Below are 24,263 nucleotides of genomic sequence, written 5' to 3' on the forward strand. Positions count from 1 at the left end.
ACAAGATGCTTTTTTAAATGTTTCCCATGAGGTTATCAGTTGAAAGGAGAAACCAGAAAGACACATAAAAGCAGACAGGCTTTATTGAACTGCCTTGATTCTTGAATCCTAGAAATCATTTTAATGTATGGCAGAGAAAACATGTAGGCTAGCTCAGATTCCAGTTACAACTAAACAAGTAAATTAGTCTTTTATTTTCCCCCTTCAGTACTTCCTCCTGGCTCTCTCTGTCTCTCCCTCTCTCTCTCTGGCAGAAATTTTCCATGTCCCTTTCTTCAGGTCCACTAATATTTCTTTATTTCTTTTTCTTGTTACAAGTTTTTGCTCTGTCTTGGTATGGCTGACAATTCATTCAGTCTTTTACCAATCTATTCACCCCTATACCAATTTTGGCGATTATTTATAGCCCAATGACAGATCTTCCTACAGCCGAAACTCTGCGGTTACCTAGGACTTGTTTAAATCTTCCTTTTACTCAATTGGTACCTTTTTTAACCTGTACCAGAAATGAACAGAGGAGAAACAATATTTTCTATAAATGTAGGCTCATTTCCCCCAAGCAAGTCTTAATAGCACTTGCAAGCGTTCAGATGGTGTGTGTTATATACATGTAACTCCTGGATTATCACCTGCTTAAATGCTTCTGTGTAAAAATTGTAGAATAAGTTTTAAAACAAAAATTGAAGCAATGTAACATTCTCAAATTGCACTACAAAAAGGGACTCTGGTTTTAAAACTTAAATGCATGTCTATATTTATTGGTGAAAAATCTCATTTCCACTCCCCAGGTAGTCTTAATCTATATGAATTGTGAACTTAATCTCACTATGAGCTAATTTCACATTGAGAAGCAATGTAATAATATTGATGAGGGATATCTTATTGAAAGAAACAATAATAAGTTGCTAACACGTGCTTTGAGAGTTAAAATGCTTCACTTTACATTTATTTGCTGAAAATTACCCTGTGTGCTTTGACTTATTAATTAATTTAATTAATTACCCTGTGTGCTTTGACTTATTAATTTTGACATTTTAAAAAATTTACTTGTTTTTCAAACAAGCTTACCTCATTATTCAGGAGTATTTAAAATATTTTATTGTATTAAGATGTGAATTATTTATGTTTATTTTTTTAAATTACTATCTGGTGCGACTGTGGTCAAAAACTGATCACCAGTGTTTCTAAAATGTGAACCCTCACTAGTAATTATGGCCTATATTGTACTCTGGGTTACTTAGCCAGTTTAGCCCTGTGTGTTGAACCCATTCATATGGGAACTGCAGCAGGCTATTTGGGTATCTGAAGACAATGTACCCATACATTACTAGTGGATACTGGGCAAAGGTGGTGATGTGCTGGGGTGTGACACTGGGATTTGAAGTCACCCCAAAAAATGTAAAGTAATCTTCGTCTCTATTCATGTGGAGGAGGGAAAGAATAAATGTACACGGCTCAATGCCCAAACCTCAACTGCCTGCTTAGTGCCAAAAATCTTGCTTCTCATGTACCAAAATCCCACCTTCGCCTTCCACTTGTCAGACTTTTCAACGCCTCTCTTACAATGTTACCATGTTGTTTTATGCTGCTAGTATAAATGCATGCGGCATGGTTTATGTGGCGGTATAAAATTAAACAAATTTAAAATAAAATTAATAGTACAAGGGTACTATGCTGATCATACAATTAACTTTCATCTTCAGTTTAATAGAAACCTCTTTTCACCTAGCATTTGTATTATTATTAGTTTGTATGATAATAGCACCTAAGGACCCAATCAGAATCAGACCCTGATGAGCTATGTCCTGTACAAATACATAGGCTATGTCTACACTACAAGGTTTTTGAGCAAAAATGGCTATTTTTGCGCAAAAACCTGCAAAAGTCCACACCTCAAGCGCATTTTTGCGCAAAAAAATCTACAATTAACAGAACAGAACAGAGGGCTTTTTGCAGTGTGGGTATACCTCCTTCTATGAGTCATAACTACTTTTTGCGCTATAACTCTTGTGTGGACGTTCCCAGAGGTTTCTTGTGCAAAAAGAGCCTATCTGAAAAAGCACCGGTTCTCTGATGGCCATTCTGTGAATGGCCATCAGAGCTTTCTTGCGCAAGAGCGTCCATGCAGCGTGGATACTCTCTTGTGCAAAAGTGCATTGCAAAAACAATGCGCTTTGAGGTGTGGATGCGCTTTTGCGCAAGAAGTTTTTGCACAAGAACTCTTCTGCAAAAGACTTTTTGCACAAAAAACCTGCAGTGTAGATGTAGCCATAGATAGACCTGATGACAGCCCTGAAAAGGCTACAATCTAATGTCACCCTCCTGAAAATGCTATCACAAGCAAACTAGGAAAATGTGGTCTAGATGAAATCACCATAGATGGGTGCTCAGTGGGTTGAAAGATAGTACTCAAAACATAGTTCTCAACAATTTGCTGTCACACTGGGAAAGCACGTCTAGTGGATCACCACAGAGGTCTGTCTTGGGGTCATTTTCACTAATGACGTGGAATAATGGAGTGGAGAATATATTTATAAAATGTGTGGCTGCCACCAAGCTAAAGGGTTCGCAAACACTTCAAACGATAGTATTAGAATTCAAAATAATCTTGAAAAATTGAGGAATTAGTCTGAAATCAACAATATGAAATTCAGTAAAGACAAGTGCAAAGTACACAGCTCTGGGAAGGAAAAATCAAATGAACATCCACTAAATCAAGAATAACTGGCTAGGCAGTAGCATTTCTGAAAAGCATGTGGGAATTATAATAGAGTACAAATTGAATATAAGCCAACAATGTGATGCAGTTGCAAATAAGGCGAATATTATTTTGGGATGCATTAACAAGAGTATTGTGAGTAAGACACAAGGGCTGTGTCTACACTGGCATGAATTTCCGGAATTGCTTAAAACGGAATACTATTCCGTTTTCAGTTTTTCCGGAAAAGGAGCATCTACATTGGCAGGCTGCTTTTCCGGAAAAGCATCTGTGGCCAATGTAGACGCGCTTTTCCGGAAAAGAGCCCCGATTGCCATTTTCGCGATCGGGGCTTTTTTCCGGAAAAGACTACTGGGCTGTCTACACTGGCCCTTTTCCGGAACAGTGTTCCGGAATAAGGACTTATGCCCGAGCAGGAGCAGAATAGTTTTTCCGGAATAGCGGCTGCTTTGGACAGTAGAGCATCGTTGCTTTTCTGGAAATTCAAGGGCCAGTGTAGGCAGCTCGCAGCTTATTCTGGAAAAGCGGCTGATTTTCCGGAATAAGTGATCCAGTGTAGACACAGCCAAGAGGTAATTGTCCTGCTCTACTGAGCACTGGTGAGGCCTCAGTTGGAGTGCTGTATCCAGTTTTGGGAATCTCACTTTAAGAAATATATGGACAAATTGGAGATGCTCCAGAGGAGAGCAAAAAGATAAAAGGTTTAGAAAACCAGCTCTAGGAGGAAAGGGGAAAAAACCTGAGCATATATAGTCTTGAGATCAGAAGACTGAGAAGGGACCTGATAACAGCTGTTATATGGGGACAATGTTCAGGTGCCTCCATGCCCACAGAAAATAGGCTAAGAAGTAATAGACTTAATTTGCAGCAAGGAAGATTTAGGTTAGATATTGGGAAAAACAATGTTAAAAAAAGCTCTTAGCTTGAAACTTTCTAACTACAGTATAAGGATAGTTAAGTGCTAGAATAGGCTTCCCAAGGGAAGTTGTAGAATCCCCGTCATTGGAGGTTTTAAAGACAGTTTAGACAAACACTTGTCCGAGATGGTTTATATATACTTGATCTTGCCACAGCAAGGAGAGATGGACTAGAAAAGTGGTTCTCAAACAGCTCACAACTGCAGCCCATTTTACATACTGAGAACCATTCAGGTGGTATATATGTTGTGTGGATGTGGTCCGCATAACAGAGACAGCTGCATGTGTGGCCCACAATGGTAAATAAGTTGAGAACTACTGGACTAGAAGATCACCCTTCGAGATCTCTTCCATTCCTACATTTTGCTGATTCTATATCTTCACTCATATGATTCATTCCATGGATGCCAATAATCAAATTTTATACTTGCTGATGTTAATCAGGTAGCTATGGTGCTACTCTGGTGAGTAAAATTATGCCACGGGGTTTATGTTTGTAAGATAAGAGTTTCATTTTCTTTAATTTTTGCTTCTTTTGATTGTATTTTTATTTTATTTTCACTTTTATTCTTATTTATGTATTTTGGTCTAGAAACCATTATGTATTATGAAATCTTTGATTTACACCCTTTATAACATGTTTTTTAATAAAAGAAAAAAATCCCAGTGCCCTCATTGCACCCAGTGCCCTTTCCATTGTCACTTCCTATCCTTTCCTTCAACCATACCCTATTTTCCAGACTACAGTCACAAGTCGAAAGCGTGTGGGCCCTACTATGACATTTTAAGATTGTGAATTGCAATGTTTAGCTCCAAGCCCTTGAGGGAACTCTTAATCAGAGCATTTTTACTCCCCTGCAGCTTTTGGTGTTACTTCCTAGTGCTTTTTCCTGCTCCCTGAAAGAGGATACGGGGCTCCTACCCCATGAGACTACCAACCTAAAGCAATAACTACTCGATTAGCACCTGCAATTCTGGGTTTCAGCATGTTATAAAAATAGTGGAAGCTTGTGAAAACTTTGACATAACTTGGCGCATATTTGTAACTAATGAACGTCCATATAAAAAGCGAACAGGGAGATGGCATCTCTGAGACTTGCTTTTCTGCATTAGTTCCATACATACTAAAGTAGATCATTAAGGGTCAGGCATGGGGTAAGATCACATGATGGCGGAGTATCATCTTTTCATTCAATATTTGACCTTAACCCAAAGAGAGTGTTCTCTGCCCTGAAACTTTGCTCTCTGCCCTAAAACCTCGTCCAAGCATTGTGTCTAGTCTAGGCAACAACAATCTGTCTTAAATACTCTAGTTTTCCAGTGTCTAGTCAAACTCTCTCCCTCATCAGTTCTCAGGATAGTACTCAATCTTCTTTCTGATCCTTTAGATCACTCACATTGTTATCTTATCAAATTCAATGTTGATAAATGGAAAGTAATGGATACTGGAAAACATAATCCCAACTATATGTATAAAATAATGGGGACTAAATTAGGTGTTACTACTTAAGAGAGCTATCTTGGAATGATTGTGGATATATCTCTGAAAACATCTGCTTAGTGTGCAGTGGCAGGAAAAAAAAACCTAACAGAATGTTGGGAATCATTAAGAAAGGGATAGAGAATGAGACATGCCTCTATATAAATCCATGGTGTACCCATATCTTAAATATTGTATGCAGGTGTGTTTGCCTCATCTCAAAAAAGGTATCTTGACATTGGAAAAAGTATAAAAATGGCAACAAAAATGATTAGGGGTATGGAAGGGGGCTGCCATATGAGGAGAGATTAAAAAGACTAGGACTTTTCAGCTTTGAAAAGAGATGACTAAAGGAGATATGACAGAGGTCTATAAAATCCTGACAGGTGTGGAGAAAGTAAATAAAGAAGAATTATTTACTCCTTCCCAGAACACAAGAACCAGAGGTTGAAAATAAACAAAAGGAAGTACCTCTATACAATCAAACTGTGGAACTTTTTGCCAGAAGATGTTGTGAAGGCCAAGACTATAACAGGGTTCAAAAAAAAGAAGTAGATACATTCATGAAGGAGAGGTCCTTCAATGGCCATTAGCCAGGATGGGCAGGGATTGTATCCCTAGTCTCTCTTTGTCAGAGTCTGGGAACGAGCGACAGGGGGATGGATCACTTCATGATTATCTGTTCTGTTCATTCCCTCTATTGTCAGATGACAGAATATTGGGCTAGATGGATCTTTGGTCTGACCCAGTATGGCCGTTCTTATGTTATTAATGCTGTAGAACAGTGGTGGGAAACCTAAGCGATGGGGTCCCCAGCTTGCCTGGATCCAGCCCCCGAGGCTCAGAGCTGGCCCCCAGCAATGGGGAGCCCACGTTGACACTCTAGCGCCCCATCTAATTCTGGGGCTGGAGCACACAAAATCTACTAGCCTAGGCCCACCAAGGCTCTGGTATGTGAGGGGAATGTGGAAAATATCTTTCTCCTTCTCAGTTGGGGGCTATGTCCGTGAGGGTTTGTTTTTTCTTTTTTTGCTTCTCACTTGTGTGTGGCCCCCAACTGATTTTTCTGTGGATCTATGGCCCCGACCCAAAAAAGTTCTCCAACTCTGCCATAGAAGGTGCTCCGCCCTGGTATGCACTTTTTGTGGCAGATTGGCTCTTCCCTGATCCTCTGGGTTCTTATACTTCCCATAACTAGTACTTTCTTAACCCACTAAGGCTATTCTATTCTGTTCTATAGGCTCCATAGGGAAGATTTTTAAAGGCACATTGCAAGTCAATAAGAGCTAGGCATCTGTCATTTGTTCCTTTGAAAACCTTCTTCACATTAAGAAGGTTTATTGACAAACCTTTGATATTGACAAAGTGACTGATATTCAGAGGAGAACAAGGATGATCATTGGACTAGAGGGACTGATTTATAAGGAAAGATTAAAAGAGCTGAATATGCAGCAGTTTAATCACTAAGGAGGCATATGATTTGGTGGCTGCGTTACATGATGTATATCTAGGACTAATGGGATCAAACCAAGAAAAGAAAAATATAGGTTGAAGATCTAGTCAGTGTGATTTATGCAGCTGTGGAAGGGAAGGAGTGGGTTGGGGATCCCAGTCACTTGGGATATTGAAAACTAGATTGGACAGAATACTAAAAAATGCTCTATAGAGACCACTCTTGCATTAGCAGGGAATGGACTAAATTAGTTGCTTCTCCTCTCATTTTTATGAAACTAGGAGATCTCAATTACTGAACGTTTCCAATAGAAACAGTTGTCTTTCCTGATCATTCTGGGTCTTACTTTGTTTTGATTATCAATCTTGGGAGAAAAGAGGTTGCTATAATGTTAATGAATCCCACCCTGCAAATCTTTTACTATGGAAAAGTAGTTTAAGTATTTTTTTTCTCACTCCAAGAAAGGTTCAAACTGTAGAAAACTGATAGGAAAACTTCTTTTAAAATACATGACATAAACCTCATTTTTCAGGGCATAAGACAACCAGTAATGGATGGGCATTGGGAAGAGTCTTCTTTAAGTAAGTTATTCCACACTTGCCCTCTGTGGGATTTCTTATACCATCTTCTGGTATTATTTACTATTAGAGATGGGTACCAAATTAACTGAATCATAGGCGTGTCGTGGTTTGTTGATTCCTATATTTCACAAGGTTTATTTTTGTTCTTGAAGAGCTCCTGATTGACCATGAGCTTGGATGGGTGATTTTGCATGTTTATTTTTTAAAAAAGGAGTTTGTTCAACAGATAGGTTATTAATGGTTTTGTAGTCCTATATTTGTTCCTGCTACAGACCACTTCTTATGACAGATATCCTACACAGAACACTGATAGACCCTGAAGCTAGCCTAGAGAAATAAGGTAAGTGCTTTAAAATGGTAAATACTTCATATGAGTTTAAACTTAATGGTCCTTAGTCATTATTGATGTAATTACAGAGCTTGTGCAGATGCTGAAAGCAAGTGACTTGAAAAATTGTTGGCCTTACCTTTTGTTCTTACTTTTCTTCATTTTTCGTGTGATCAATTACAAATGAGATTAAATAATGCCACTTTGCATTTATATCTAAGATCTATTTGAATCTCACATTAATATAATTTGCTAGTTTCTCCATAGTCCACTAATTTGAGTGGATTAATGTGGAGAAGTAGAGAAGAAAAAATTGCAAATAAAATTACAGAATAGTGAGTGATCTCATAAAATTTTGCATTTTGCTTTCTTTAATTTGGATATGCATATGAAAGCTAAGGAAGACCAGACCTTTTATGACTAAATTCCTTTAATGCATATTTAGTAATTCACAATGCAGTAATGCATCCATTTTTGTGCATTGCAAGTATCCTCTAGTAGTACTAAATCAATTACCTCAGTCAAGATATGGAAGCCTTTTAACAGGGTGTGGCTGGAGGAAAAATCAATTTATTTTAAATGCTGATTCAACACTGAACTCTTCTGAGACATATCAATATTCCTTTAATAATGGGAGGCATTGTAATGATTATCAGGGAACTCTATCATTTGTGGTAATATTGTTTATTTTAACGTTACTCAGCAATGAGCAATCTTCTGGCACCTTAGAGACTAACAAGTATATTATATTATGAGCTTTTGTGGTTAAACCCCACTTTAATGAAATGGGTTTTACACACAAAAGCTCAAGATATATTTGTTAGTCTCATCTACACAGCAGGGCTTAACTCGAAATAAACTATGCAAATTGAGCTATGTCAATTGTGTAGCTTATTTCAAAATTGGGAGTGTCTACACAGCACTAAATAGAGCATTCTTGCTCCAACTTCCCTTACTCCTCGTACAATGAGAGTTACAGGAGTATAGGAATAATGTTATTTGACCTTATATTTTTGTGTGAAATGAATGATCCAAGAAAGTGCGAGCCTCCTAATCCTGACCGGAGTCAGTTACAGTGCAAACAGCTTACCCTACACAGTTCCAAAACAGTTCTGCTAATATATTTCAATCTGATAGCAAATATTCCTGCATTTTCTGTTCCAATTGACTCCTGACTCCTGCACCACTTGTGGCCATTGGGAGTTCTACAACTGATTTCATGAGGTGGAGGGTCAAGCCATTGGTCCTGGACATCTCTTAAGTTTCAGAGGGTTTTCCTGAAACAAGAACTGAAGGATTGCACTCCAAAATAACAATACCTTTAACTAGAACAGATTGATTCATTGCAAATAATTTTTCCAACAATTTTTGTTGCTTAGTGTAAAATTAAATGTATAACAGATTAAATAGGAGTGGCTTGGCAGCTTGCATCATTAGCAAATTCTAAGAATAAGTCAAAATAGAAATATTAAAACTGCTTCTGGTTTCCATTTCTACAAACATTTAGAAATTATTGTAAAAAACAAGTATTGGAGCAACAATGTCACTAAAGTATGAAAATTGAAAAATGTGAGCTGAGAAGTAATCCAGGAGGCAGGAACTGGGTGGAATAAATATGCATTAATTTCTTGTTTTATGGTGAATACATACAGTTTCTATTGCTGTAGCAGATATAAATCACTGGTAGTAATAAGTCTATTTAAAATTAATGTTTCTTAAACCGGAGAATCTCAATGCCACTATAAAATATTACTGAACCATTGCTAATATACTAGTATTTTAACAATACTGAGTAATTTTCCAGCTGTCTTGTGATACTGTCTCTGAATAATTTTCTCTTTTGCTGTATGTATGCTAGGGAAAGCAATCGTTTTTAGAATAAAAAACATTCTTCTCAATACCTTCTGAGACCATTTGCTCTAAAGAATGTTGCCCATTGGACCCTGATATTGAGCATGAGGCCACCTCCATCTCCCATGTAAGTGATGTTGCTTAATGACACCTAGCCTTCTGTCTATTTTGCCTCAGTGATTTTAAAGCTACCGTGCTGAAAAATCTGTACTTAAAAATGGAAAAAGCCATACTGTGCATTGGTTTTTGCCCCATAACCTTGAAGACAAAATACTAATACTAGTATTCCTAATACTATTAGTACCCTAGGATCAACGTCCATATTTTAGGGCCTGATTCTGCTGTTTTTACACGGAGTAGACTCTTAATATCCAAGTATTCCTTCCAAAAGTAATGGAAGCACTTGCATAACAATATATTATTTAATAATAAATGTGGAAGAATCAAGGTTTTTGTAGTTTATATGGGGACCAGGCAACTCCTCTGTGGCCTGCTTTATCCTGTGTTGGGAGAATGACATGTTCCAAAACCCCACTTTTATACTCTGTTCCCCTATGGAGTGAAGCATGTATAACTGAATGCAGAGCCGGTGGGCACTAATTGGTACAGCAGAGAGTTCAGCTGAGTAAACTTGCAGTTGCCTGAAAAGATTGGGTATCCACTGACTTAAGATGGCTTTCATTAATCCTATTTTCAGTGGTGAGTATTTACTAAAGTGCCCTGAGCTGTTGAAGTTCATTTGGCAGTTTTTTTCTCCCCTCTCAAAAATCTTACTCACATGATAAGAGACTGACTTAATTTTTTATAAAGACCTTTGCACTGGGAAACAAAAGTCCCAGTTACAGGACTAACTACAAAGGACGAAACCCCAGTGAAGAAGGAAAAGGCATATTGTTCATACTGTGTGAGCAGCTGCAGCTCTCACAATTCAACCCACTGGCAGGACAAGGGCCACAAGGTCTATGGATCCCCTGCAACTGTTCAAAAAAGGGGCCCTCCCAGTCTCATTGGCCCAGGAAATTGAGGAGAGAGGTTCCACTGTATATGGAGTCCTGGTAACTAGGGGTTTTTAGCAATTGGGATGGGGGATTACAGGACAGGGTCTATGGGGGGAGACCCTGAAATGGAGAGGAGGAGGCTGGGGGAGGGAAGACTGGTAAAGGGAGCGACTGAGGATCTATGGAAGGGATTGTGGCTAAGGTATAGGGGGTGGTGGGGCTGTGGCAGACTCCAAGTAACTGTGGTTGTATTTAAAGTGGTGTGGGTTGCCAGGGGAAAGGGGCCTGCCTCTGCTCAGTGTGTGAGGTAGTGAAGGCGGGTGGTGGGATGTTTGTGGGGGAAGTAGGGTCCCTGGTAACTGGGGGCATCTCTGGAAATTCTGTGAGGGGAGTCCCCTCGTAGCGTGTCTATGGCTGGTAATTGTGAGTGGAGGCTGAGGAAGTGGTGGGGTGAGGTAGCAAGCAGCCCTGGCTACCTGGGTCAGGTCACTTTGTGCACAGGAGCAGCTCTGGTAAGGGGAGAGCGGGGGGTGACTCTGGCAACAAGGGGGGGGGCTGCTGCGTACTGTGCTACTGAGGAGTCCGGTGGTAACTCAAACAGCATGGGGGCAGCGGGAAGGACTGTGGGGGGATCCGGTGGGAGGGGCGCCTCTGTGCACGGCGGGGGAAAGGAATCCTCCCCCTCCCGCAGGGTCCACTCCAGAGTCAGGTCACTCTCTCAGGGCTCCCTGCTGCGGCCAGTTGAGTGACAGGCCGCCGGCCACAGCTTCTTGCTTCCCCATTTGCCAACTCCAACGCCAATCATTTTGTGCCCGAGCGAATCGTGAGCCCCATTGCGGAACCTTGCCCCACCCTTTCGGTTAGTGGGCGAGTCTTGGGGCGGGGCCAAGGGTGGGGGTGGGGGTCTCGGACTCGGGGCACGCCGAGAGAAGTCGTCCGCACGGCGACTGCCGAGGAGGCGGGTGGAGGGGCTGGCGCGAGGCGGCATGGGGCCCGGCGCGAGGTAAGTGCGGGTGACGCGCGCCCCAGCCGGTGCCAGGGTGGGGGCTGGAGGCGACCCAGAACGCGCATCCTTCGCGGCGGGTTGTCCCGACTCGCCCCCCCCCGCTCCCAGTCAGCGACCAGCTGCCGCCGAGGGAGACTCCGCAGGGGGCGGGTTCGCTCCCGCCCCGCCAGCCCGGGTGGATAATCCCCCTCGTTCCCCGGCCGGACGCGCGCCCCTCCCCCCGCAGCGGGCGGAGATGGTCCCCTGAGCGCAAGGTTACGGGGGGCGCTCCCCCTCCCGAGCCCAGTGCTGGGGCCCGGCCCGCGGGGGGGGGGGGGGGTGAGCTGTGGGGAGAACCCGCTTGGAGAAAGGGGGGACCCCGGCCCAACGCTTCGTCTCTGCCCCCCCGGTACGAAGTCCCTGGAAGCCCTCCCTCCCCTGCGGGCACCCCGGCCGCCGAGAAGGGTGGCGGGGGCGGAGGAAGGGGATAGTGTAACCGTCCCCGCCCCATCCCGGCCACCCGCCAGCTGCTGCAAAGCGGAGGGAGCCCGCAGCCCCGCCGGGTGCCCCTCGGTGCGGCCATGCCTCGTGAATCTGCCTCCCCCCGGATTGCTGCCCGCTGGCTCCCATCAGGCTCGTTATTGCTGAGTTTTTGGAACAGGGGTTGTTTCCTAAAAGGCCCTTGGGAGGACAGTTTGCGGACATCTCAAGACTTCCCAAAAGTGACCTGTGGCTTTATCCCAGCAGCTGGATTTTAGAAATCTTTTATTTTGTGTGTGGGAAGAAGTGTGGTTTAGCGGTTAGAGTACAAAAGGCTAGTTTTGGATTTGATTTCCCTCTGTGCCACCAGCTTATTCTATATCTTTGGATTAGTTACTTAGGACCCATTGAAGTTAGTGGCAATACTTAACAGGGATCTTATTTGTGCCTTAAGTGAGATCTTGAAATCTGCCATTTTTAAAAGTTTAAGTATTCCTTCTGTCAGCTTTTGTGGTTTTGCAGTTGCATTTCCCTTTAAAAATACTTTTCCTGCTTTGCTGTGTGAAAGATTTATTAAAAACTGGGAGATGAATTGACCAGGCTGGAGAGCAGTGAACACAATATACTCTGTCAAATGTACAAAAACTGAAAAAATCAAAATACTTTTTTTTTAAACATATAGAAGTAGTTGGTGTTACTTGAAACAAAAGTAGTTGAAAACTTTAACAGAAGTTGTGGTTTTTTTTTAAAGTTGAATGTTTCTAAAAATAGCAGTTTCTAATACAGCTGGTTCTGCCTGAGACTTGGAACTGATTTATACTATCATGTTGTTGATGCAATTTACCTCATTTATGGGTGTGAAAGATACCCTTCTGAGCCATGCATGCTATATCAACTTTAGCTGTCCACACACTATCTTTTTGTTGTTGGGAGAGCTACTGCCCAGATGCTTTCTTTCTGACAGAGCTTCTATCTCTTAAGGAGATGGCATTATTAAGCTGACAGGAGAGCACTGTCCTGTGGGCATAGCAAGATGTGCTACTGCGGTTGTACTGTAGACCTGCTCTTTGACTAGCCGTGTGACCTGGGATTGGGTGGTCTTGAGAACCCGGGCTGCTATTTGAGCCACAATATCCACACACAAACATGGAGTCCTGTGGCACCTTAAAGACTAACGTTTATTTTTGCTTAAGTATTTGTGGGTTAAAAACTAAGGATGTAAGCAACTAGTTGAATAGTCAGAGGCTTACTGGGTAGTTGAGTAACTATTTGACTACTCTCCCCCCCAACTCTGTATCAGAGTCAGCAAGGGAGGAAGCAGGAGCTGGTGCTGGGGGGAGACAGTTTAAAATCTGGTTCCCCCAAGCACCATTTCCACAGCATGAGGGGTGCAGTGGTCCTGGAGCCAGTGGCTCTTACTAATTTAAAATGCAGAGCTGCAGTGGTGGTAGCAAGTGTCTGCCCTCCCTCCCCCCCAATTAGCTTATTAACTGTTACTTAACATTCCTAGTAAAAGCTATCCACACTGCTAATTTTAGTGTGATATCTCATTCCCCACCTATTCAAGCACCGGGCAGCCCCATCCCACTGTAATATAGATGTACCCTTGGTGCCTCAGAAAGTGACCCTTGGTTCATCCATAAAGCGACCTTCCTGGAGCTGTGCGCTGAGTTAGCCCATGAACTGTGGTGGTAGAGAAGTGTGTTGCCATTGCTTTGTGGAAGCTGGCAACTCCCAATTGGTACCCTTCAGTTGCAAATCAGTTTGGAGTGGGAAAGTCTATCATCATGGCAGTACTTACGGAAGTGTGCAGGGCAAATAAATCATGTTTTGTTATGCAGGACTGCCTCCGGGAAATGTGGATGATATAGTGGCTGGCTTTGCTGAAATAGGCTTTCAAAACTGTGACTGGGCAATTGATGGTGTGCTCATTCCCATTATAGTGCCACCCCATCTTGCCTCAGGGTACATCATTCGTAAGGGATACTTCTCTATGGTGCTTGTGGTGCATGTGAATTACCACTTTGCATTTATGCCTGTGAAATGCACAAGGTTTGGAAAGTTGCATGATGCATGTATCTTCAGGAACAGTGGCTTGTACAGAAAGCTGCATGCTGGCATTTCTTTCCAGACCAGACAATTGTAGTGGGGGATGTGGAAATACCATAGTGATCCTTGGTGACTTGGCTTACCCTCACAGACATAGCTTATGAATCCTTAAACAGGACAGCAGTAAAGAGTGCTAAGCCAATGTCACATGATTGTGGAATGTCCCTTTGGCAGATTGAAAGGGACGTGGAGGTGTGTCTATGGCAAGCTGGACCATTCATAGGATCATATCCGCAAGGTGGTGGCCACATGCTTTTGTTTACATAAATTGTTTGAGCAATGGTGAAATATTACAGTGCCTGGATGCACAGTTTGAACACAGACACTCGTGCTGAAAGGAACCCATAAGGTCGCCATCAATAGCATGGAGGCTCTGAGAAACCACTTTGACAATGAAAAGTGCTGATGTTTCTGTATGTAAGGGTACGTCTAGACTACATGCCTCTGTTGCCAGAGGCATGTAGATTAGGCTACCAGGCATAGGAAAATGAAGCGGCGATTTAAATAATCGCCGCTTCATTTAAATTTACATGGCTGCCGCGCTGAGCCGATAAACAGCTGATCAGCTGTTTGTCGGCTCAGCGTGGTAGTCTGGATGCGCGGGTGTCGACATCAAAGGCATTTGTCGACCACCCAGGTATACCTCATCCCAGGAGGCATACCTGGGTGGTCGACAAATGCCTTTGATGTCGACACTACCACATTGAGCCGACAAACAGCTGATCAGCTGTTTGTCGGCTCAGCGCGGCAGCCATGTAAATTTAAATGAAGCGGCGATTATTTAAATCGTCGCTTCATTTTCCTATGCCTGGTAGCCTAATCTACATGCCTCTGGCAACAGAGGCATGTAGTCTAGACGTACCCTTAGAGTTGCTTCCTTACCTCATCCCACTGCTCAGCTCTGTATGAGGCATTCCCGTGAAACCAAGAGCTATTAATTGCTCTGGGAACTTTGGTGTGGTGGATTGTGTTACACAAAATAAACTCATGGAAATATTTGTTTTCGTTGCTGTCTTTCAATCAGGATGCTTGGTGGTCAGGGATGGTAGGGATTATTGGAAAACCTCACAATGGTGTTAACATCCAGCTGTCAGTCACATCTGCTTTGACAGGGAGTGGAGTGTGCTGCGGAAAAAACATTACCTGATTGTGAAAATGAATGTGTGGGTGTAGAGGGAGGGTTGCTGTGAGAAGAGTTCTGCATGTGCTGATAGAGAAGCCTTTGGTCCCATTGGCTCTGCATCTTGATAAGGCTCTTCAGCATTTCATGTTGATCTTCCATGAGCTTTAGCACGTGCTCAGTGGTTTCTCTTCTGACTTGCATCTCCCTAGTTCTTGGCTCCCTTTTCACTGTTTGAAGTGTTGAATGCCACAAAAAATCCTTGACCAGATCCTCCTTTGTCCTTTGAGATTTTTTTCCTTAGTTGATGGAGTCTGTCTGCAGGGGAGCATGCCTGACTTCTCAAGGTCTGGTCTGAAAAAGTAACCATTAACAATAGTGACTGCATTTTTCCTGATTGTATCCTTTCCCTAGCACAGAATCACAGAATGCTAGAACAGGAAGCATGGTTCCCTCTAAGCTGTGCACTCACGCAATAGTTTTTCAAGCTCCACTCAGAAGTTCAAAGCTCCTGTGCAGGTGGGGAGCTCAGCTGATTGGTTGGGGGAGGGGCATCTCACTGAACAAGCACCTATGGAGCTAGCTGACTGCTTGAAAAGTGGCTTCCCATTTTGTACGTGTGAAACTGATGGTTCCTTCCTAAGTGGAGTACTTTGCATTTGGCCTTTATTAAACTTCATCTTATTTACCTCAGACCATTTCTCTAGTTTGTCAGATCATTTTGAGTTATGAGCCTATCCTCCAAAGCATTTGCAACCCCTTCTAGCTTGGTATCATCTGCAAACTTAATAAGTGTGCTTTCTGTGCCATCATCTAAATCATTGATGAAGATATTGAACAGAACTGGTCTCAAAACAGACCCTTGCAGAGCCCCATTTGTTGTGCCCTTCCAGCATGATTGTGAACCATTAATAACTACTCTCTGAAAATGGTTATAGAGTCTGTTACGCAGCCACCTTATAGCAGCCCCATCTAGGTTGTATTTCCCCAGTTTATTGATAGGAAGGTATTGCGAGATGCTATCAAATGCTTTACGGAAGTCTAGGTATACCACTTCTACCACTTCTCTCTTATCCACAAGACTCGTTATCCTATCAAAGAAAGCTATCAGATTGGTTTGACATGATTTGTTCTTTAAAAATCCATGCTGGCTGTTACCTATCACCTTGTTATCTTCTTGCTGCTAATAGAGTCAGCAGATGAATTCCTTTACTTGCTCCATTATCTTCCCTGGCACAGAAGTTAAACTGTGTGGGGTGTAGTTTCCTTGGTTGTTCTTATTTCCCTTTTTATAGATGAGCACTATATTTGCTCTTTTCCAGTCTTCTCTCCCAGCTTCCATAACTTTTCAAAGATGATAGCTAAAGGCTCAGATACCTCCTCTATCATCTCCTTGAGTATTCTAGGATGCATTTCATCAGGCCCTGGTGCAGATGCCTAACTTTTCTAAGTAATTTTTAACTTTTTTTTTTTAAACCTACCCCATTTCCACTAGCATTCACTATGTTAGGCATCCTGTCACCATCAAACTTCTTGGTGAAAACCAAAACAAGTCATTAAGCGCTTCTGCCATTTCCAAGTTTCCTGTTGTTGTTTCTCTCTCTTCTCTGAGCAAAGGGCCTACCCTGTCCTTGCTCTTCCTCTTGCTTCTAATATATTTGTAGAATGTACTTGTTACCCTTTATGTCTCTAGCTAGATCAAGATCATTTTGTGCCTTTGCCTTTCTAATCTTGCCCCTGAATACTTGCGTTGTTTGCTTACAATCATCCTTTGTAACTTGACCTATTTTCCACTTTTATAAGACTCCTTTTTGTTTTTTAGATCATCAGTTCTCCTGGTTAAGCCAAGATGGTCTCCTGCCATACTTTCTCTCTTTCCTACACAGTGGAATAGTTTGTTTTTGGGCCTTTAATAGTGTGCCTTTGAAAAATTGCCAACTGTCTTCAGTCTTGCTTCCCATGGGACTTTACCTACCAGCTCTCTGAAATCCATTATTTATTTCTATTTTCCTGTTCTACATTTCTTAGAATCATGAATCTGTGATCAAGAAATCATAGTTCACCCAAGTTATCTTCCACTTTCAAATTCTCAACCAGTTCCTTCCTATTTGTTAAAATCAAATCTAGAACAGCTTTCCCCCCAGTAGCTTTCTCAACCTTCTGAAATAAAAAATTGTCTGCAGTGAAGTCGATGAACTTATTGGATAATCTGTGCCTGCTATATTAGTTTCCCAACATATGTCTGGTCCCCCATCACCACCAAATCCTGTGCTTTGGGTGATTTTGTTAGTAGTTTTAAAAAAAGCCTCATCCACCTCTTCTGCCTGGATAAGTGGTCTGTAATAAACCCTGAGCGTGACATCACCCTTGGTTTTTTTTTTTCCCCCTTATAGCCTAACCCAGAGACTCTCAACAAGTCTGTCTCCTATGTCCATCTCAACCTCAGTCCAAGTGTATGCTGTACCTTTTATACCAATATTCCAATCGTCTATATCAGGGGTCTCCAAACTACGGCCCGCGGGCCGGATGCGGCCCGCGAGGCCCTCTCATCCGGCCCGTGGAGACTGTGACGGGGAAGAAACTCCCCGCACTAACAGCCCCTCCCCTGGAGAAGCGCCGAGCGGCGCAGCGCCGTGGAGCTGGGGCGGGGAAGAAACTCCCCACACTGACAGCCCCTCCCCCGGAGAAGCGCCGAGCGGCGCGGCGCAGCGCAGCGGAGCCCAGGGGAAAGCCCACGGGGAGGGGAGCGAGGGCGCACAGCCGCAGGCGCGGCAGGCGAGGAAGGCGGCAGGACCCAGGAGGAGAAGGGGCAGGGACGCCAGGGTGAGCGGCATGCCCCGTGCGTGCCGGCTCAAAAGGGGGAGGGGCCGGAAGGACAGGGGCGGCCGGCACACACTTTCTCTTGGGCAGGCAGCCAGGAGAGGGAAGCCGGAGGAGCCAGCGGGACGGAGGAGGGACTCTGGACCCGCGCAGCCCTTGCCCTGGGCAGTGAGACTCCTCGGCCGGGGGTGCGGGGGATCGGAGCCGCCAACGGACGGCCACACGCCCTGCGGACCGACGGCCGAGCCCGGGCTCTGCGCGTCCCTCACAGCAAGAGGGGTTGGGACTTGGCGTGGACATTTGCTCCCTATTGGCCAGTGCGTTCTTATCCTATTGGCTAGCTCTCTCATGAGGTCACTAGTGGGCTGGGCTCTATTTTGGCATCTAGGAAACAATTTCACCATTCACACTAATACAGGTGTTCATGTGTAGTGTATCAATGTGTTATTAAATAATAACTGAATAAAATAATATTAAATAAATAATTAAAAACAACATCCATGTTTTGATTGTTTTTTATTTGGACCTCAAGTGTGTAGTCGGCCCCCGAACTGCTGTTTGATAGTTAATGCGGCCCTCGGGCAGAAAAGTTTGGAGACCCCTGGTCTATATTATCCTACCAAGTCTCTGATATATACTCATAGGCTACGTCTAGCATGGCATTATTTTCCGGAAATGCTTTTAACAGAAAAGTTTTCCGTTAAAAGCATTTTCGGAAAAGAGCGTCTAGATTGGCATGGACGCTTTTCTGCAAAAGCACTTTTTGCAGAAAAGCGTCTGTACCAATCTAGACGCACTTTTCTGCAAAAAAGCCCCGATCGCCATTTTTGCGATCGGGGCTTTTTTGTGCAAAACAAATCTGAGCTGTCTACACTGGCCCTTTTGCGCAAAAGTTTTGTGCAAAAGGACATTTGCCCGAACGGGAGCAGCATAGTATTTCCGCAAGAACACTGACAATTTTACATGAGATCGTTAGTGCTTTTGCGGAAATTCAAGCGGCCAGTGTAGACAGCTGGCAAGTTTTTCCGGAAAAGCTGCTGATTTTCCGGAAAAATTGGCCAGTCTAGACACAGCCTTGGACTTTAAGGTCTGAAGGGGCCGTTATGATCATCTAGTCTGTGGCCTGCATTGAGCAGGGGGTCAGAATCTCACCCACCCCTCCTAGAATAATCCTCTCACCTATATCTCAGATATTGAAGCTTTCAAATAGTTTGAAGACCCCAAGATGCAGAGAATCCTCCAGCTGTGAACTGTACCCCATGCTACAGAGGAAGGCGAAAAACCTCCAGGGCCTCTGCCAATTTACCCTGGAGGAAAATTCCTTCCCAGCCCCAAATATGACGATCAGCTAAACCCTGAGCATGTGGGCAAGACTCACCAGCCAGACACCCAGAAAGTTCTCTATAGTAATTCCTATCATCCCTCCATTGACCTATTTCCTACTGATAATGAATGGTCAATTAGTTACCAAGATCATGTCATCTCATCAGACCATCCCCTTCATAAACCCATCGGCTACGTCTACACTGGCCCCTTTTCCGGAAGGGGCATGTAAATTTCACCAGTCGTCGTAGGGAAATCCGCGGGGGATTTAAATATCCCCCGCGGCATTTAAATAAAAATGTCCGCCCCTTTTTTCCGGCTTTTAAAAAAGCCGGAAAAGAGCGTCTAGACTGGCCCCGATCCTCCGGAAAAAGTGCCCTTTTCCGGAGGGTCTTATTCCTACTTCAAAGTAGGAATAAGACCCTCCGGAAAAGGGCACTTTTTCCGGAGGATCGGGGCCAGTCTAGACGCTCTTTTCCGGCTTTTTTAAAAGCCGGAAAAAAGGGGCGGACATTTTTATTTAAATGCCGCGGGGGATATTTAAATCCCCCGCTGATTTCCCTACGACGACTGGTGAAATTTACATGCCCCTTCCGGAAAAGGGGCCAGTGTAGACGTAGCCATCTAGTTTAATCTTGAAGCCAGATAGATCTTTTGCCCCCACTACTTCCCTTGGAAGGCTGTTCCAGAACTTCACTCCTCTAATGGTTAGAAACCTTCATCTAATCTCAAGTCTAAACTTCCTACTAGCCAGCTTATATCCATTTGTTCTTGTGTCCACGTTGGTATTAAGCTTAAATAATTCCTCTCCCTCCCTGGTATTTATCCCTCTAATATATTTAAAGAGTGCAATCATGTCCCCCCCTCAGCCTTCTTTTGGATAATGTAAACAAGCCAAGCTCCTTGAGTCTCCTTTCATAAGACAGGTTTTCCATTCCTCGGATCATCCTGGTGGCCCTTCCTTGTACCTGTTCCAGTTTGAATTCCTCCTTCTTAATCATGGGAGAGCAGAACTGCACACAGTATTCCAAATGGGGTCTCACCAAAGCCTTGTATAATGGCACTAACACCACCTTATCCCTACTGGAAATACCTCGCCTAATACATCCCAAGACCGTATTAGCCTTTTTCACGGCTATGTCACAATGGCGGCTCATAATCATTCTATAATCAACCAGGACTCTGAGGTCCTTCTCCTCCTCCGTTACTTCTAACTGATGTGACCCAGCTTATAACTAAAATTCTTGTTATTAATCCCTATATGCATTACCTTACACTTCTCACTATTAAATTTCATCCTGTTGCTATCACTTCAATTTACAAGGTCATCCAGATCTTCCTGTATGATATCCCGATCCTTTTCTGATTTGGCAATACCTCCCAACTTTGTGTCATCTGCAAATTTTATCAGGACACTTCCACTTTTGGTGCCAAAGTCAGCAATAAAAAGATTAAATAAAACTGATCCCTGAGGAACTCCGCTAGTAACCTTCCTCCAACCTGACAGTTCACCTTTCAGTATGACCCGCTGTAGTCTCCCCTTTAACCAGTTGCTTATCCACCTCTCAACTTTCATATTAATCCTATCTTTTCCAATTTAACCAATAATTCCCCATGTGGTACTGTATCAAATGCCTTACTAAAGTTGAGGTAGATTAGATCCACTGCATTTCTTTTATCTAAAAAATCTGCTCCTTTTTTGAGAGTAAATCAGGTTGGTTTTGTCATGATCTACCTTTTATAAAACCATGTTGTAATTTGTCCCTATTGTCATTAGCCTCAATGTCTCTATTTTTTCCAAGATCTTGCATACTACAGATGTCAAACTAACAGGCCTATAGTTTCCTGGGTCGCTTTTTTTCCCTTTCTTAAAAATAGGAACTATATTAGCAATTCTCCAGTCAAATGGTACAATCCCTGAGTTTAGAGATTTATTAAAACATTTTGGTAATGGACTTGCAATTTCATGTGCCAGTTCCGTTAATGTTCTTGGTTTAAGATTATCTGAGCCCCCCGATTTACTCCCATTAAGCTGTTCAAGTTTGGCTTTTACCTCGGATATGATAATATCTACCTCCATATTCTTAGTCCCATTTGTTATGTTACCATTATCCCTAAGCTCTTCATTAGTCTCATTAAAGACTGAAGTAAAGTATTTCTTTAGATATTGGGCCATTCCTAGATTATCCTTAACCTCCACTCCATCCTTAGTAATTAGTGGTCCTACTTCTTCTTTTGTTTTTTTCCTGTTGTTTTATATGGCTATAAAACCTTTTACTACTGGTTTTAATTCCCTGTGTCATAGTCGTGGGTGTTTATTAGCACTTCAGGTTCTTCCTGCTTATTCGCGATACCCCTTGTATTTGTATAGTCATCTAAGATACAGATTTGATTTTGCCCCCAGGTCTACCTGTTCTCTTCCCCCCCCCCCCCCCTTTATCTCTGCTATTGTAGTCCATGCTTCTTCCTATCTCCCAGGTCACCATGTTTTTCACTTATCTGTGGGCTTTCATCACCTGCCCCTAGTTTAAAGCCCTCCTTGCTAGGTTAGTCAGTCTGTATGCAGATATTCTCTTCACTTTCTTCAAAAAGAGAACCCTATCCCTGCTTAATAGGCCTTGGAACAGCATCCTAGGGTCAAGGAAGCCAAAGCCCTCCTGGTGACACCATGTTTGCTACCAGACATTCAAATCCAGGTTGCACCTGTCTCAGCCTAGGCTGGTACCTTTGACAGGAAGGACTGAAGAGAGCAGCACCTGCAATCCAGACTCCTTCACCTGTACTCCCAGAGCCCTGTAGTCACTCTTGATCTGCTCAGTCACAACTTGCAGTATCGTTAGTGTCCACATGGATGAGTAGCATGGGGTAGTAGTCAGGAAGTACCTCTCTAATTTCTCACATATGGGCTCCTGGTAGATAGCATACTTCCCGAGATGGACAGGATGACAGATGGGTGCCTCTGTCTCCCTCAGAGTCTCCAACCTCTACTACCCTGTTTTCTCCTCACAGTGACATGCATATCTCTGAACAAAACGTGCCATTTTTTGTGTTGCCCTAGAGCAAATCATGGATCTCTCCAGACACTCTGATCATGTTGAGTTTTGAAGGAGGCGGGTTGGGCATGGTCCCCAAGTAAGTACAGTCTGCGCTTGTGCAGCTTAATGTGGAAACAATGTGTACTAATCCTATGCTTGTCCACAGGCTGCCATTACTCTGACATATCCCTGCTGAAGCTTAAGAGGCAAATGTAGGCCCTGTTTCTGGATGCAAGTTGTGGGGAGTGACCCACTTCTTATGTAGCTAAATTCTGTGCTGCCTTGGTTTGGCAGTTGCATACAAAAGCGATGGGGAAATGGCAACCCTGCCATGGAAACTCCATGAGAAAAATAAGAAGTACATCAGGTGAAGTTTCAATACTATCTCCTAGCAAGATTCTGTTTCTATTTCTGTCTCCCTCAATGCTCTGTTTGGACATAATGCAAAACCAGGCAGGGCTTAGCCCGCTCACAGAAATACAACTTCTTGTGGCCCTGCATGGCCGACTCTCTCATGGTGCTCCCACTCTTATTTCCACAGCAACTTACCTGGCGTCTCTTCTCTTGGTTCATGTTTCACATCCAATTGCTGAAAGTCCTCATACACTTTGGGACTTGAGAACAATTCCTCACTGCCTTGCACACAGGTTGTCACCAGATTGAGCCCCGCATCCTCATCCACTTCTATCTCTTCATCAATAACTTCTGTCTTCGGGATAACTCCTATTTCTGACTCTATGCTATAGGAAGTATCCATTCTCTCCTGGGGTGTGGATATGAGGTCCCCTCCCAGGATTGTGTCCAGTTTTTTATAAAAACAGCATCTGTTGGGTGCAGTACCAGATCAGCTTCTTTGCCTTCTGGAATGCCTGCCTGCGTTCCTTTATTTTGAGTCTTCATTGTAGGGTGTTTCATTGCACCTCTTTACGCAAAGGGCGTGAGAAATTTGACTGTGTCCCAGTTCATGTGCAACTGCAATTGCACTATTTCTTCACTCCACACACTGATAAAATCAAAAATCCCTGGAGTGTTCTAGGTAGGAGAGAGTCTTCAGTGATAGCCACCCACTTTACATGAGAAGACTCCATAAGAACCACTACACAAGGAGCCAGACCCCAGGAAATGGATTTTAAAGTTCTCTGGGTTTGCAGGTGGGAGGGGGTGCATTTGTTTAAATGGGTGTGGAACAGTGGAGTTCAAAGTGCTGGCCAGAGTGGCTAATTGGACATTGTGGGAAACATGCCAGAGTTCAATAAAGCTGACACATCTACTGTAGTACATTCTTCATGATTGTGGATGGGGGAGAGACTAAAATCCATTGCAGATATGGAAGATTCTTGTCTCCAAAACTGGGTGCTGCTTGCCACTTTTGTTGCATTGCAATGAGAACGTTCTCTAGGTTTTGTTTCTAGAGGGTTTTTGGCAACAAAACTTGCAAGTGTAGACAAGGCCCAACTTGATCAGTAGACCCTGTCTCGTGCATGTTAAAAGTTCCTTACTGCATTTTAATATATTGTAGTATGCAAAAAACATTAGGAAACAGTGTGCATCAGTGGGGTCTCGGACCAATTAATGTACAACATGTTAGTGTGGTTTAGAAGACACATCCCTGTAGCATGTATTACTCCACTGTGTAAAGAGACTCTTAGTTGCATGTTTTGGCCATCCTTCTACTTATTAACCCTAGAAAACTGAGTGGATGCTTGGAAGCAATAATAGTCAGAAACTGAATCACTTTCACTTGCTTAACTATTTTAAAATTTTTATAAAGATTTTTTTGTTTTTGTTTTTGTTAGGAGTTTATAATGAACATTCATAGTTTGGAAATCAACCCATAGAGTGATTGATGCTGATAGCACCGTACCTTTTCGAACAGCACAAGAAATAAATACCAATTTTTCTGATAAACTTTTTTGTGTTGCTAGTGTCAATTGTCTCCTTTGAAAGTACTATTTGTTTGTGAGGAACAATCATGAAGACACACACAACATCAGTGAAAGAGGCTAAAGCTTTGTCTACATGGCAAGATTTGTTGAGGGAGAGAGGAAAGCTTTTTGGTGACAA

At 43.1% G+C, this 24,263-nt stretch overlaps 1 protein-coding gene across 2 annotated transcripts in view; it reads left to right on the top strand.

The window, feature by feature from the left end:
- Positions 1-11,206: 11,206 nt before the first annotated feature.
- WASF3 (WASP family member 3) overlaps positions 11,207-24,263 on the top strand; it is an 84,491-nt gene continuing 71,434 nt past the window's right edge. For both annotated transcript variants that reach the window (XM_075919241.2, XM_075919242.2), the window contains exon 1: positions 11,207-11,330. The gene's annotated coding sequence lies outside the window, so the exon portion shown is untranslated. The remainder of the gene's footprint in view (positions 11,331-24,263) is intronic.

Source organism: Pelodiscus sinensis, chromosome 1, assembly GCF_052426305.1.
Source record: "Pelodiscus sinensis isolate ZL-2025 chromosome 1, ASM5242630v1, whole genome shotgun sequence".
Lineage (NCBI taxonomy): Eukaryota > Metazoa > Chordata > Testudines > Trionychidae > Pelodiscus > Pelodiscus sinensis.